We start from the raw sequence: 15,545 nt of genomic DNA, 5'->3' as shown, positions 1-15,545 counted from the left end.
TGCCAACACTCGCTCAAAGATATTTCACTTTGGACACTCCAAACTCACATTTTACCTTCCTTAATCTCAACCCCTTCTTTAAGGCCTTAAGTACAGCATTCAGTCTTTACACATGTTCCTTTTCATCCTCACCATAAACTAGAACATTATCTTGAAAAGCCAGGACTCCTTTTAATCCCTTAAAAACATCACCAATAATAGACACTATCCACCAGTCCAACCTCTTCACACTGATCACTCATGTCACCTTATCTTATTCTCCACGTGTGCCAGCTCATTATGCTATCCAACAAAATTACATACGGTGACTAACAGTGACAGTGCATCTTGTAGTCCACTAGTGGTGGTCCCTCACACTCCAGACCAGTCCTCACTCACCCAATACCTACTACTTCCACCTTCTACTACTGCATGCCAGTGCCAGATCATTCTATTGCCAAGCACCTTCCTCTCGCCACACTGCCCACCAAGGTCATTTCCTCATAATGTCCACCAGTGCCATCTGAAAAGACTGCCTACCAATGCCGGCTGATCGTAATGACCTTCATAGTGTTTTTCGCATACTGCTAACTGGTGCAGATACTCACACTGTCCACCACAGTGCACTCCTCACTTTGCCTCACACATGCTTCTCATGCTGCCCTCCAGTGCCAGGTACTCACACCTTTTACCAATATTAGTCTCACTCGCCACCCACCAATGCCAGTTCTTCAACTTTACCACCAGCACCAACACAATATGATTCCCACCAGAGTCAATTTCTCTCAATGCTCACCATTCTCAGCCCTTGTGAATTGCCCAGCAATGCCTGCTCCTTGCACTGTCTCAGAGCCAACTTCTCACTATGGTTATCAGTGGGCAGAGTGAGAGTTATTCCACCTAAATATAAACTCAAAACTCGTGTCTGCCTATAACATTGTGGTCTAAATGTTAGGAGTAGAAATATAATTAACAAAAGTATTGAAGTGAAGTATGTTTTTCTATTGTTTTACAATAATATTAGAGTAAATTGTTTACTCTAATATTATTATGATGTTTTACTGTACTCTGTTATGCTTTTATTTCAGTAATTATGTGGATTTTATTTTGCCATTTCCTTTAAAGAAATACAGTAATGTATCATTTTTTTAATGTGTTGGTTGTATTGTGGGGCTGAGGTTGTAGGTGTATTTATTTGTTTACATGTTTCATCATTTTTTTTATTATGTAATACATTTCAATTTTGTGTTGTAGGGTTTATTGGAGATTGGGTAGGTAGTGATTTAATTCACATTTAAATACGTTGATGCATATTATTTAAAATTGGAGAATATTCGCTTTTTAAATACATTTTAAAATATGAAGCTGTGTATATGTTTTTAAAATATTTTTTTAATTTTCATGGGATTTGTGAATATTGGGGTTGGAATGGAGAGTGTTATTTTGAAGTTTGAGCAGGTAGTGGTATTTGAAAATATATATTAATTGTTATTCCTTCTTAAATAGTTGCAATTTTTAATGTTTGACATTGTTTTTTTTGTTTACATGCTTCATAATTTTGCAAATATTTACTTACATTTTTGGGACTGTGCGATGGTTTTGGTAGTCTTTAAATAAAAACGTATTAATAATAATTGATATTGATTTATCTGTAAAGTGTTAGTTATTTTTTATTTAACTTAACTGGTCGAGGTGTGAGATGTTATGTTCATTTTTTCATAAAAAGCATGTATTAAATTATTATTACAGGTTGCGTGGTAAATTAGTGGAAAGTGGGTTAAAAAGAAATGATTATTAATAAGAAATGTAAACCTGTAAAATATCAGAATTGTAAAATATTTTGTTTTTGTTTGTAAAATCATATTTCATTATAACAGGATGTTTCTTTGTTTTGAATTTCAGAAATATCCTAATTTTAAATACAATAATTAATAGTTGTAATACTTAAAAAAATATTTTGATACATTTGTTTGTTGTTTTAATATGTTAAGTTTACATATTTTCACTTTTAGTTGAAATTCACATTTTTATAGATTGCTTTTCATTTAGTTTTAGATGTTTGGGATTTTTATTTGTGTGTATTGAATCTCACCACTGCAATATTTGCTCTTTCTACATTGTTGGTTGGACTGAAGTTAGAACAGCAAGTCCGACCCCAGTGTAAACATTTTCCTCAATATTTGTTAGGCTGCAGTTAGAATGCAAAATCTTATCACCACCATTTTGTACATTTTCTACAATGCTTATTAAAATGTAGATCTGCTGGCTGTATACACAGTGAATTAAGGGTTCCATAAGTATTATCAGACAAGATACCTTACAGGTTGCAGTGTGCTCATTAAATGCTCTAACATAACAAAAAGTAACGTAACATAACATAAGATAATTGCTAGTTAGACTTGAGTTAGACTAGATCTGAGTCTCTCAATGTATGAACATTTTCCACAGAGTTTGTTAGATTGTAGTTAGAATAGTAAATGTGACTCCTTCACCTCCAAATGCAATATATGCTCTTTCCGAAGTGTTGTTAGAATAGAGTTAGAATAGTAAACCTTCCCTCACCCCAATGTATGTACTTTTCCCACAACTTGTTAGATTGGGGATAGAGTAGTAAATCTGCCCCCACTCCAATGTTTGTACTTTGATTAGGTTTGTTACATTGGAGCTGGACAGTAAATCTTACTGCACCTCCAATGTTTGCATGCTTTTTTAAATGAAAACATGTATTAGATTAGCACTGTGCTCATAGAGCTTTGCACCAGCCTTGTTTGCACAATGGATAAAAGGTTGAGATTACATCAATTGGCACCGTGTCTCTACAACAACAATATACATACAGTTTCGCCTTTTTCCCCCATTCCCCTTGTCATGAAACATACTAAACAAACCAAAGGAGAGAACTTAACAATAACAATACTAACTTTCCCCCCCTTGCTCCCCCTTTCCAAATTACCACAGATGGACTACCAACTTGCCCTCTGTATGTCATCCACTGTATTGTTGTACATTAATCAAGCAGTGTCACCTTCTCACCCACATCACACGTCCACTGATAGAAGTTACAATTGAACTATTCCAAAAGGTGTATAATCAATGACAAGTATACAAGAGAACTCAAACATGTCAATGTATGGATTAAAACAAGAGGGGAATCTACAGAGGTCGCTTATCATCATTAGATTGCACTTTCAGGGTTTCAAACATTGAATCTCATCTATAAGCAACATCAATTTTTCATGATCATGCCCATTCCTCCCTGTACAAGGGCTTACTTTCTGCCTCCAAACACATTAGCCATGCAGTAACCGAGAGGGAATGGGTACTTTTCCTAGTAATTGTGATGCTTTGCCAGGTGTTATTCAAGACCCACAAACTTTCCCACAGTGTTATCCGCCTTGCGGTGTAGGAAAATACCCAATATGCAGGCTTCAGAGTAAGAAGTTCTTTGCAGCATGTGACATGAATTAGAACAGCAGCAACCCAAGCCCAATAGGGCGACACTGAGTCACAGGCCCATCACATGTGAACAAAGACAGACCCTTCAGCGCAGTATCAAGGACAATGTAAAGTGATCCCAGGAAAGATCTGTCAAATTTTGCAGTTTATAGGTAGTCTCTTTTAAGAATATTGAATTGTATGCATTTAAATTTAGGGTGAGAAGTTTGACCCACAGCAGGTCTACATGATATAGGTGTTCTCTATAGAGCCATCTAATTAACTTCTTGCTGGTACAAGGGATAAGCAGGGTTTGACTCACTGCCTGTACAGGTGGTTTCAATGTTCCCGCCTGTCACCGTCTATGCAAAACTGATTTATATTGCCCGTAGGTAAGAATCTGCCTCCTAGAGACGTTACAAGTTTCTACGAGGTTGTCAATGTGTATTTGAATCCCATTTTCACATAAATTCCCAACCGTGACCATCCCTTTCTCAGTCCACACCAGGAGATGGTGTTCTGTGGTATCTTCCTACAGATATGTTCCTTCCTTCCTCCCCCACCTCCCACTTCTCCTTCAATGGTATTTCCTCCCTGTCAACTGTACTGTGAAAATGATGCTGTGGATTGGAATGTTGGTCCCTGAAAGTTCTATGTTGAACTTCAGTGGGTGCCAGCTTTGAGGCGAGAGAACTATCACGGCTGTGGCTGGGGTGTACCACTGTCCTTAATAAAGACTTGGTTATTGTACTTTATCATCTCTCAGCATCTCATTGAGAACCTGAACTTAAATACAACACTGGTGACAGAGGATGGGATGCAGAGCACGCTGATTGTTGAAAGCCTCAACACACAGAGAAAAGGGTTTCGGGGAAGAGTGTAAGTGAAGAGCAACCATCGTCCTGACATTGACACTGAAGCGGGGCACCGCCAAACTGGCAATAGCAGTGCAGCTGTAAGTACACTTGGAATTCAGAGCTGGTGTTATTGAATGTTTTGGGAATGTGATGCTCTAAGCAATCTTCTCCCCGTGCTGTACTCTTAGAGCGCGTCTCATGCTCTCTATGCCCATTAGCATGTGACGCTAGAACCTCCCCACAGTATGGTTGTGCCATTTCACTCAGATGAGGGATTCTAAGGAATTATCCCTGCTGACTTCTCCACGCTTGCCCCATAAGCTCCCATAGAAAAGTGAGCGCACGCATTGTGGCCCTGTGCCTTGGCCAACGAGTGGTGTGGCAGTTAGCATTCTCACTTCTTCAGAGTGCTCTGTTGTGTGAGGCAGTTGCACGGTTCACACGCCGCACCAACATTGTGAGCGTGCTGTGTGGCCCTGTGCTCAGGACAACTGGTGGAGTACTCGTCAAACCGCATGGGAAAAGTGCTGTATAATATAACCGGTCTGCCCTTAAACCATGCCAGGAGAAGTTGTACACAATGTAGGCTCCGTGTTCTGATCGACTGATGGAGAGTATGGAAGCAGTTTCACAATACCAGGGTGTTTCATAAGCCTTCCTGGGGAATGATCGGAAGAGCGGCTCGCCTCTGCATCCCAACTGACTGGCAGCCTGAGAGAGAATATGTTTTCTGTGTGCCTGCGATATCTTTTCCCTCAAAGGAGCTGAGAGAAAGTACTTTTGTGGAATTCTTTTACTGTGGACAACTTACCTTGGCATGCCTGCAGAGATCCAGCTGTGTTGCCTGAACGTTGGGGTAGATAGCAAAGAAACTCCAGAGAGTGTTGATGGAAACTTCCTGTGAATTCTGTATCTATTCTGTGAACAGCGCAATCTAAAGGAAAGGAAAAATATATCTCAACTTATGTTTTTTTATTTCAGTCACTGAAATTTGCTGCGGGTGTATTTTATCCTGCAAAGAGTAGTTACTTGATAAATCTTTGTTAAATATTACACATTAACATATTGGTTCCTTTTCAGGTACATAGTAACTCTAGTCTAGTCTTAAGAATTCTGGGCCTGATTATGCTAGCTTTCGGTCGGACCGCTGACCGATAGTGTGGGGGTCAGGAGACTGCCCGAAAAGCATGCATCGGTTTGACCACTGTATTTCGATGTGACCCCCGGGCTGGCGGTCGCAACGCTGTCGGAACTGCGGCAGTGGCATGCTGCGACCATGGCAAAGGCCCGCAGCACATGCCACCGCCATACAGGACCTCCAGCATGTCCATGCACCATATGCCATGTACCATTTAGTGCATGGCATGCGGTGCAGGGAGGTAAGTGGAAGCACTACATGTGCCCTCAGGGCTACTTCTCAGTGGCCTGCAATGGAAGGGGGCTCTGTTAGGGGCCCCCAATATCCCTTCTCGACAACCTTTCCATGGTGGGGTTCCCGCCATGAAAAGGCTGTCGGAAAGGGATATTCAAATCCCAGTGGCTGTGCCTGCCTCGGCACTGTATTGATTATCGGACGCTGTTCCGACCACCACCCTGTCAGGTTCGCTGATTCTTGCGGAAACTGTGGTCTGTCATCCGACAGATGTGGGTCCAATCGTCAGCACTGTAATGCGGTGGTCGGATGGAAGGGCTGTCGGCGGTCGGACCGCCACCGAAGACCTGTCTGTGGCAGTCTGACCGCTATCATAGTCAGACCCTTTGTTTGGGAAAAGTCAATCGTCACACTTAAAATTCTCTTAGTTTTGCAGCTAAAGAGAGCTTTTTTCACACCTTTACACTTGAGTGGAAATGCAGAATGTAACACCCTCCCGTTTCTCATGTCAGCCCCAGGAGTAAATGGAAAGAAGTATTTCAAAACAATGAGGTGGTATGTGACCCAATTTAGGCTTAGAAAAGAAAGTAGCATTATTACAGTACTATTTAAGGGCAGAGGGTCAAACAATATTGGAACATCTTTTAGATCTCAGACTTAATTCATCTAGGGGTCTCAATGAGTGTGACATAAACATTAAGAAGTTAGATAATCATTTCCTACCAAACATTTGTACCATAATGGAACATTTACCATGTTGGAAAATGGGGTCAAAAAGAAGGACAAACTGTTGAAGAGTTTGTATCAGAATTGAGAAAATTAGCTGCGAGCTGCAAGTTTGCGGCTGCTTGTGAGGAACGGATAAGAGATCAGTTGCTATTAATGTGCAATATAGAGAAAATACTTGAGGAGCTGTGGTTAAAAGATGATCCTCCATTGGGTGAAGTTTTAATTGTGGCTAAACAACTTGAACATATGATGCAGTGTGTAAAATAAATTAAATACGATACAGATGAAAAAGTAAAGGTAAATGTAGTGACAGAACATATAATTGATGTATTGGTGATTAAAGAAGTGAGAAGGGAGACAAAAAAAACAAGAAACATGGTGGCATTCAGGGGCAGTTGCTATAGATGTGGTAAAGCTGGACATATGGCCAACAGCAGAGAGTGTCCTGCATTGAAATCAATTTGTAATAAATGTGGGAGAAAGGGTCGTTATAAGATTCACTGTAGAAGTAATTTCACTCTCAGAAAATCTCCCAGAAGTGGTGTGTCACACGTTTGCAAATAAATTATATTGCAGTTGACAGAGGTTGGATATACCAACCCCAAAGATACAATACAGATAGAAGAGCAAGAAGTAGAAGCTATGTTTAATTTTAGCTCCAGATTGACAATAATTTCTGATCAGAGGTTTGAAAATAAATTTGAAGGTAAAAAGAAACTCTTTTAGATGGACGTCAATCCAGGAGGATATGATGGTGAACCCATGCAAATGAAGGTGTATTTCTGGGGAAGCATTGCATACAAAGACAGATACACTGTTAGCAAGGTGTATGTCTCACGCAAGGAGGACAGCATATTAGGATGGCCATATACCCCTAGACAGAAGGATCTCGGCATATATCAATCCAAATTAGGAGCCACAAATATTGATTCAAAATGTCTCTAAAACAATAAATAAATCATCTGATTTGGAGAAGGAGTCCCCAAAAGGTTTTCACAAGCCACCTAAGGTGTTTAAAACATTAAGGGCCAGATGTATCACATTGTATTTTGCGAGTCCTTAATAGCGAATTTTACTGATTCGCTATTATGGACTCTCAAAATGCAATGTTTGTAGGTATCGCAAATAAAATTGCGATTCCTTCGCATTCCTTAATTGTGACTCGCAAATTTGTGAGTTGCAAATAAGGAATGGCTTCCCATTAATTTCTATGGGCCTAGAGGACCATAGGAATGAATGGGAATTGCATGCACAATTTGCGAGTACCCAATAAGTACACATGTAATTTCAAGGGTGCCAAAAGGACACCCTGTTGCACCCCTGAAAATATACATGTGTGCACCAGTGGCGCACATACATGCCCTACGGGAATGAATGTGCGCCACGAAGCACTTAGAAAAATGCAAAATTGTGCATTTTTCTAAGGATTTGCAATTTACCACCAACCTGAAGTTGGTGGTAAATTGCGATTCCTTAAAGCAGGGTCGCAATTTAAAAAGCTCTTCCTGCATTGCATTTAGAGAATCGCAAATTGCGATTCTCTAAATGCATTTGCAAAATAGGTAATCGCAAAAATTGTGATTCCCTATTTTGCAATTGCCTTTTGGGATGACACATCCCAAAAGGCTTTTTCCCATTCGCAAACGGTCCGATTCTGCGAATCGGCCCATTTGCGTACAGGAAAACGCTTGATACATCTGGCCCTAAGTTCTTAGAATAAAATTAAAGGAGAATGTCCATCTAGTATCAGCCAGAGTAAGAACTCTACCACTGTCAATGCATGAAGCAGTATGGGAAGAGTTGGAGAGCCTTTACAGTCTCGGGTGAGAGAGACAGTAGAAGCCACAGAATGGCTTGCCCCTATAGTAGTTACTAAGTTGCTAAGAAGACAGATAGGACAATATGGCTATGTGTAGACTTGAGAGCTCTGAACAAGGAGGTAGTTGTAGAGAAGTACCCCTTGCCTAACATTACGGAAATAATGACATATGTAGCAGGGGCTAGGGATTTTTCAACATTAGACCTGACTTCTGCGTATTATCAGATCCGGCGAAATCCGGAATCTCAGGAGCTAAGAGCATTTATCATTCCCATAGGGGTGTACAAATTCAAGGGCATGCTGTTTTTGGACTTGTATCTGTGATAGCAGTTTTTCAAAGAATAATGACAGGTATGCTACAAGGTATGTATTTTGTTATCAAAACGATGTCTTGATTTTTAGAGAATCCCAAGAACAATATAATAAAAGATACAGACAAGTGCTGTGGAGATTTAAGAAACAGGAACTCACAGTCAATTGAGAAAAATGCAAAATAGGATATTCCAAGATAAACTACTTAGGACATAGGATAACTGCCCTTCCATAGCTGGCCTTGCCAAAAAGTAAAGATGAAGTCATGTCATTCCTGGTAATGTTGGAGTCTTGCAGTAGGTTTGTCAACAATTTTGCTAGTAGAACTTACAACATTTGTTCATGGTTAAAAAATGGGGTACATTTCGACTGGAATTAGAAATGTCAAACATAAATTGAAGATACTAAAACTGCATTAGCCACATCCCCTAATTTAAAAGCGTTTTTACCAGGAATGAGGACCAATATAACTACTGATGCAAGTTCAAAAGGCTTAGAAGCTGTAATGATGCATGGAAATTAAAAAGGAGAAGAGACTATTGCTTTCACCTCCAAATCATAGAAACATGTAGAAATGAACTATTTAGTGATCAAAAAAGAGGCTTTAGCAGTACACTGGGCACTCAACACTTATCTGGGGAATAAAGTTTACCCTAAGGACAGACCATAAGCTCCTCACAGAAGCTTTTACACAAAAGGGGTTAGACTCCATTTCCAGCAGAATCAGAATGTGGGTGGTAAACTTACAAGAGTTCAGATGTTGTGTCGAATATCTCCCAGGGGTGAGGAATTGTGCAGCAGACTGCCTCTCTTGAATATCCCTTTCCGACAGCCTTTTCATTTCGGGAACCCCACCTCTGATGACACTAAGGAAGAAAAGGGGATGATATGGAACATGAGGAAGAGGAATTGGAAATACGAAAAGAAAAGTATGTGTCATAACACAAGGGGCCATAGAACAAACTCAGTGGAAAGAGGAATTGAAATCTGACCCACTTTTGCAGAGGGTTGAGAAAATACGATGAAATGTTGGGTGGGGCAAGAGAGACATGAAGAACATCTTGAGCCAATCTGGTGGATTTTTGTGTATAGTTGATGATTGTCTTTTTAAGGTCACCAAATTAGTTCCCCCAATATCTATAAGAAGCAAACTCATTGATTTGCCACATGAGGGCCATCTCGGTATCACCAAAATGAAGCAGAGACCACACCTAGAATTCTGGGGGGCAAATATGGACTTATGCACAGAGAAGAAAATACTTGAGTGAATGCCATGCTCATCAAGTGATAAGGTACTGAAGTTACATACTCCCACTCTACTCTGTCGACCTCTCCTGGAGGGCCCGTGGGTGGACATTACACTGGATATAGTGGGTCCCTTGACTGTTGAGAGACAGTCACCTTACATACTAGTATTGATTGGCCTTTGCTCCAGATGGCCAGAAATAATTTGTTTCTGAAGTCAACACAAAGATGGTCATACATTTTCTGGTAGAAATATTCCTGAGAGATAGGTTGCCCAACACAATAATAACTGACAATATAAGCTGACAACGGGGTCCAATACTGCTCTCAAGAGATGAAGGAGTTCCTACATTGCAATGGTATATGACACAAACTATGTACCCTGTACCACCCAGAAAACAACGGGAAGGTAGAAAGATTCAATAGAACCATCGAAGAGGGCATCCAACTAGCTACGGTCAGTGGCTTATTCAGGAGGGAAGAGATAATGAAACGGTTGGAAGCATACCGCTTACCATCCCACCAAACCACTAATGAAAGCTCATTTGAACTAATGAAAGCAAGAAAGCCAAACTCCAGATTAGTACCTGGGTAGATGAAATGGCACAAGGGGTGGGTGAACAACTCAGAATACACATGCAAGAGGGAAAGGGAAAAAAGATCTCAGGCTGATCGCAAAGAGATGTACGACAGAATACATGGAACCAAAACCATAGACTTTAAAGTATTTGATCTAGTCAAGGGTAAAGCTCCAACGGGGAACGTGAAATGATCTCTATTCACTGGCCAATAAAGATTGTGAATATATTCAAAAATGCTGTGCCCCAAGATGGGAGAATTTTGAACATCGGAAGATTGGCAAAGTGTATAGTCACCAATAGAGATCCTAGCGATAGGACAAGGGACAAAGTATAAACAACCAAAGGAAATAATTCTTCTCCCAAGCTCAACAGTGAGAAGGTCAGTGTTTCCATCAGATCAAGTGTACTCCCCAGAAGTTGTTTGTGAGATTTTTGGTACCTATTGCGTGTTGCAACACTTCACCATGCAATGGAGCTCAATCAATCAATCAATCAAGCTCACTTATAGATCTTTACCCTTATCTACACCCACGTATGGGTACCTGAGGTGGACACAGAATAGAAGTCAGGGTATTCAGGTGCCAGAATAAGCTAGGTATCTTATTTTTCTCTTCACCTGATAGCGTGGTTGCTTCTTTTATGTGGTTTACAGTCTCTTGCCAATGATGAATGGTGGACAACTAATATAGTCCATAGTGAGACAATTGTGTTTACTTCATACAATGTCGTTGACTAACATGATATGCTTAAGTTTAAAATGAGTTGACTTTTCATTTTTGCAAACATTCTAACACTTTTTATTCACAACACAAAATCACACAATCTCACATACTAGACTCATGTTTTAGGTGAAACATACCATTCTAACCGTTTACTATATGAATTTTAGCTTTTCTTTCTGTTTTGTTGTATTGTTTTTATCTTTCATGGTTGTTTCAACTGAATAAAGAAAGATTGATTGATTGATTCTTCAAGGTGCAATACCCTTGATGAGACGTCAAGTGAGAGGGACAGCTCACAGATCTGGGTGCTTTCAATAAATGGGGACCATTTTCATTGATGATTTGCTCATTGCCAGTTGGGGTTTTTAAGATGTTGGTTATATTCTGACTTGGAACCAAACTTGAATTTTTTTGGTGCTGAAATATTTTAGTAAAGAAGATAAATGCCAAATACGAGTATCTATGTTTTTAATAAAAGTCTGAGCTTCCTTTGCAATTTGGAAGATCAAGACTGTAACTCAAGAAACAATAAAAATAAAGACGTTTAAATTGAATAACTTTGACAGATGTAAATGTCCTCTTCCGTCTCCTTTGTATGCCAATTATTTTTATTCTGATTTTACTGCCGAGTGATTTTCAACAGTCATTTTTTTCCGGGTGGATTTGCTGGGTTAAAGACGTTTTACTACTGGTACTTCGCGAAACTCAAGGTCGGTGACAATGTGATGAAATCCTTTGGCGCATCCCTGGGGGGACTTATTGCGGTTCTCAGACATCCTCGATGCCCCATCAGAACGCACATTTGACTTTTAAACCACAATAAAACCGCGCTCAATCCTTTGCTTTTTAGCTCGGCATTCAAGTGGTTCCATTTAAATTTCATTTCAGTGGAGACCCCTTTGCAGCTCGCATGGCAACAGGCGCCTCCGCCATTGGCTGGCCGCCTTAATGGGCTGACCATTCGTCAACGGGCTGTCACCTGGTCCCAGGATGCCACGCGCCAAAGCACATTGCTCGATCGCTGCCTTCAGGCCTAAGGGAGGTTTAATGCCCTGCACGGATGCTGAATACAAAGACAGGGAAAATCATTTGCTGTACGGACTGCAGAGATGAATACTCGAGGGTTTAAGAACCATACAGATGACAAAGCACAGACACAAAAAATCACACCCTAGTGCAAGGAACCGAGGGTTGTCTCTTTCTAGGGAGGGAACGGAAGGGGAACCCCCACCAAATTGCTGGAGACTTAGGGAGAGAGATTTCTTCATGGAGCAAAGTATTATACAATAAATAAAAAATAAAAGTGCAATTTGCAATACTGCAAATACGTCACATGTATCGAGGAGGAATATGTGACGTTACAACGCGATCATTTAGATCGCGGTACGTTACATCGCAGTTATTACAACGCAAGTCGTTACAACGACTTGCGTTAGAGGCGCTGGACTTAGGAATAGTATGATTTACTACTCCAACTCCAGTGTGTGTAACAGTAGGGAAGGTGTTGGAATAGTAAGTCATACTATTCCTTAGTGTAGAGCGCCATCCAGCACAAGTCGTTGTAACGACTTGCGTTGTAATGACCGCGATGTAAATGTATCGCGGTGTAACGACCGCGTTGTAAAGGTCGTTCGCCATCCAGGAGTACTCTGTGAAACCTTTGTAAGCTGAAATCAAGGGAGTAATCCTGGGGGAGGGTGGTGTGCAGGTTGACACTTTTTTGTGTTTGTGTTTAAAACCCAGTCATATCAGGTGTGTTGACACCAAACAGTTTCAGGTGATATTACTGTCTGCATTAAATGTCAAATGTTACCTGGTGCTGGGTTCAGATCAGAGCGACAAGTCAGTTACAAAATAGATACGTAAGGTTCGCTCGCAGAACAAGATGCCACTCCCTTCACCTGCAGATGGTTCCGCGCCTCTTCAGAAGGCATCCCTGTGTCCTTTGGTCAGTCTGTCCTGCATGGTGTCTTTGATCACTTGCTAATACTCTCCTTCCATCTACCACGCCTGCTTAGGCAGCAGTACTGCCCAGAAGGGGAACAACATTACATTTCACATCACTTTATGTGGGGAAACGGCCTTAAAAACATGGACTGAGCCACGTATGCCATTTCCCCACAAGCCGAACCACGCTTGCCTTAACCACGCATATACCCTAACAACATTTTTAGCGCACAGGGCCGGGCGGGTAAAAAGGGACAGTTTTCAGTGCAGGGATATGATCTTTAGCACGCGTCATTTTACCAATCATGTCTTTATCACAAGCTTGCGTGGTGAAGGCATGCGTGGTGAAGGCATGCGTGGTGAAGGTAAAGATTTAGTCGTGGTTGAGACCGCGTTTTTCAGGCATGTGTTGTTCAGGCATGCGATGTTCCATCCTACAGCCCTTTAGATGTGCCTGTGTCCTCTTTTCCCTTTAGACCACCCTGAGTTTTATTTCTATATAGTTTTCAGCAGTAAAAGGTGTGTAGCTTTTACTCTTCTCCTGGGTCACGCCCGAGGCAGGCTCCTCATAGAGAAGGTAAGTGTTACAACTCATTCATACTAAGGATGCTGCAGGCTGGCACTGGATGAAATGGAAGGACAATCTAAATTTATTAAAATCGAAATCAATACACCGAAGTAGCCTAATTAATGAGTTTGTTATTTATTTTGCTGCAGCTCTTGCCAAGATGCCCATTGGTTAGAATAGTTTTGTTCACTTGTAACTCACTCCTAACAAAATATCGCTGTTGGTGAATTACTGCACTGCCGAAGTGGCTGCATGTCAGAATATGGTGGAAAAATATTGTGCTGTAAAAACATTGTAGCAAAACTATCGTCTATAAGATGGTTGTCAGATAAATATTTATAAATAAGTACAGATTCACTATTCTAAACTCCAAATCTTTGTATCGTGGGGTTAGTGTACCATCAAGGTACGAATGTGTGGAGTTAACACACCGAGAAAGCTCCGGGTGAATCCAAGGCTCACGCTCCAAGCTTTCTTCAGCAGGCCCTGGGGACTTGCAAAAACTGTTTTGGTTTGGGGAGCATTTTTACTCTTTCATATGAACCTAGATATTTACCCACAGGCGATCAGCCTCTGACCCACCTTTTAGTGGAAATGGAGTGTGTAATTGTTATTGGAACTGGGGACAAGAAGCAACCTTGGCAAAACAATTCAAACTGGCTGCTCCCTTCTCCCCCGCTCTTCCCACCCATTCTTTACCTCTCCCTCTACTCTTTCTTCTCCTTCCTTCTCACTGATACCTCTCTATCCTCTCTCTCCTTCCTTCCACTCACTTCCCATCACCCCAATCTCTGTTTCTCTCCTGCAGCTCTTCTTATGTTCCCGCTGTGTCGGTACGGTCCTGAGTATTTCGCCTCATGCAGTGCGGTGGACTTTGACATTGAAACTCGTTCTTGAAAACATTTCTTGTGTAGAATTTTAGCTCACCCGTACATTATAAGGAAATTGCAAGTCACCAAGGAGTTCCATGACCATATTGAGCGTAGAAGCCAAATGCTGAGTTCCTTTATAAGGTTAGAAAACTCCTAGGTGACTTGCAATATCCTTATAATGTATGAGGCTTTATTCCTCATAATACATTGTCACACTAACACCTTTCCTACAAACCACTAAATCCTTGGTGTGCAGCTCTTTCATATAAGAGAGAGCATGTTTGCACGCATGAAGAATAAGACTAGAATCATAGAATCTCTAGTGCAATATTAAACACGTAAAAAAAGTTGGATAAATGTTGCAAAAAGATATTAGAATCAGTTTAATACAAGTCATTACAAAAAACACAAAGTAGAAACATACAGAAAAATTCAAACTTTTTTATAACTAACATAGGAGTGTAAAAAACGTTGCCATAAATCTCCCCTTTCATATTGTCAATGTACAACTATGAAAACAGAGCAGAAGAAAGGAAAGCAGGTTTCATTTTGGTTGCTTTAAACAGCTGCTCCTTGGCCTGACCAGCCTTTGACCTCGGCTGCAGTCTCTTGCAGCAGGCATTGTGACGTCAGAACTTGACTGTAATAAATTATTACAGTTAACTTCTGATGTGATTTCTTTTGTAATCAGCGATTTAGTGCATCGCAAGTCGCAGATTACAAAGAATAAGAGAGAGGCCTTTTATTCTGTGATTGCAAAATCCCACGTATTATATGCATATAATCTTTGCAGCATTACAAATTTGAAAATAGCACCATATTAGGTGAGAAAGGGGGACAGTATACAGCTTCCTGTTGAAATGTAATCAGGACAGTAGATATGTAAGAGTCGCAAAGAAGAAAATCAGACAAAAATATTATTGTACCTCCAGGCTACCAGGATAGCTTATGGGTTGTGGTACTGAAATATACCTATTCCAATATGGCTGCCTTGTTGCTGATGTGCAGCTTTGCCTAGCTAGGCCTTTTACTGTTTCTAATAGTTCCAGGACTCAAATGATCATGCTCAGATTGTTTTGAAACAAATAGCCTATCCTATATTTTTGC

Source organism: Triturus cristatus, chromosome 1_2, assembly GCF_964204655.1.
Source record: "Triturus cristatus chromosome 1_2, aTriCri1.1, whole genome shotgun sequence".
Classification (NCBI taxonomy): Eukaryota; Metazoa; Chordata; class Amphibia; order Caudata; family Salamandridae; genus Triturus; species Triturus cristatus.
The sequence above is the reverse complement of the archived record's forward strand: the minus strand, read 5'-3'. Positions refer to the sequence as shown.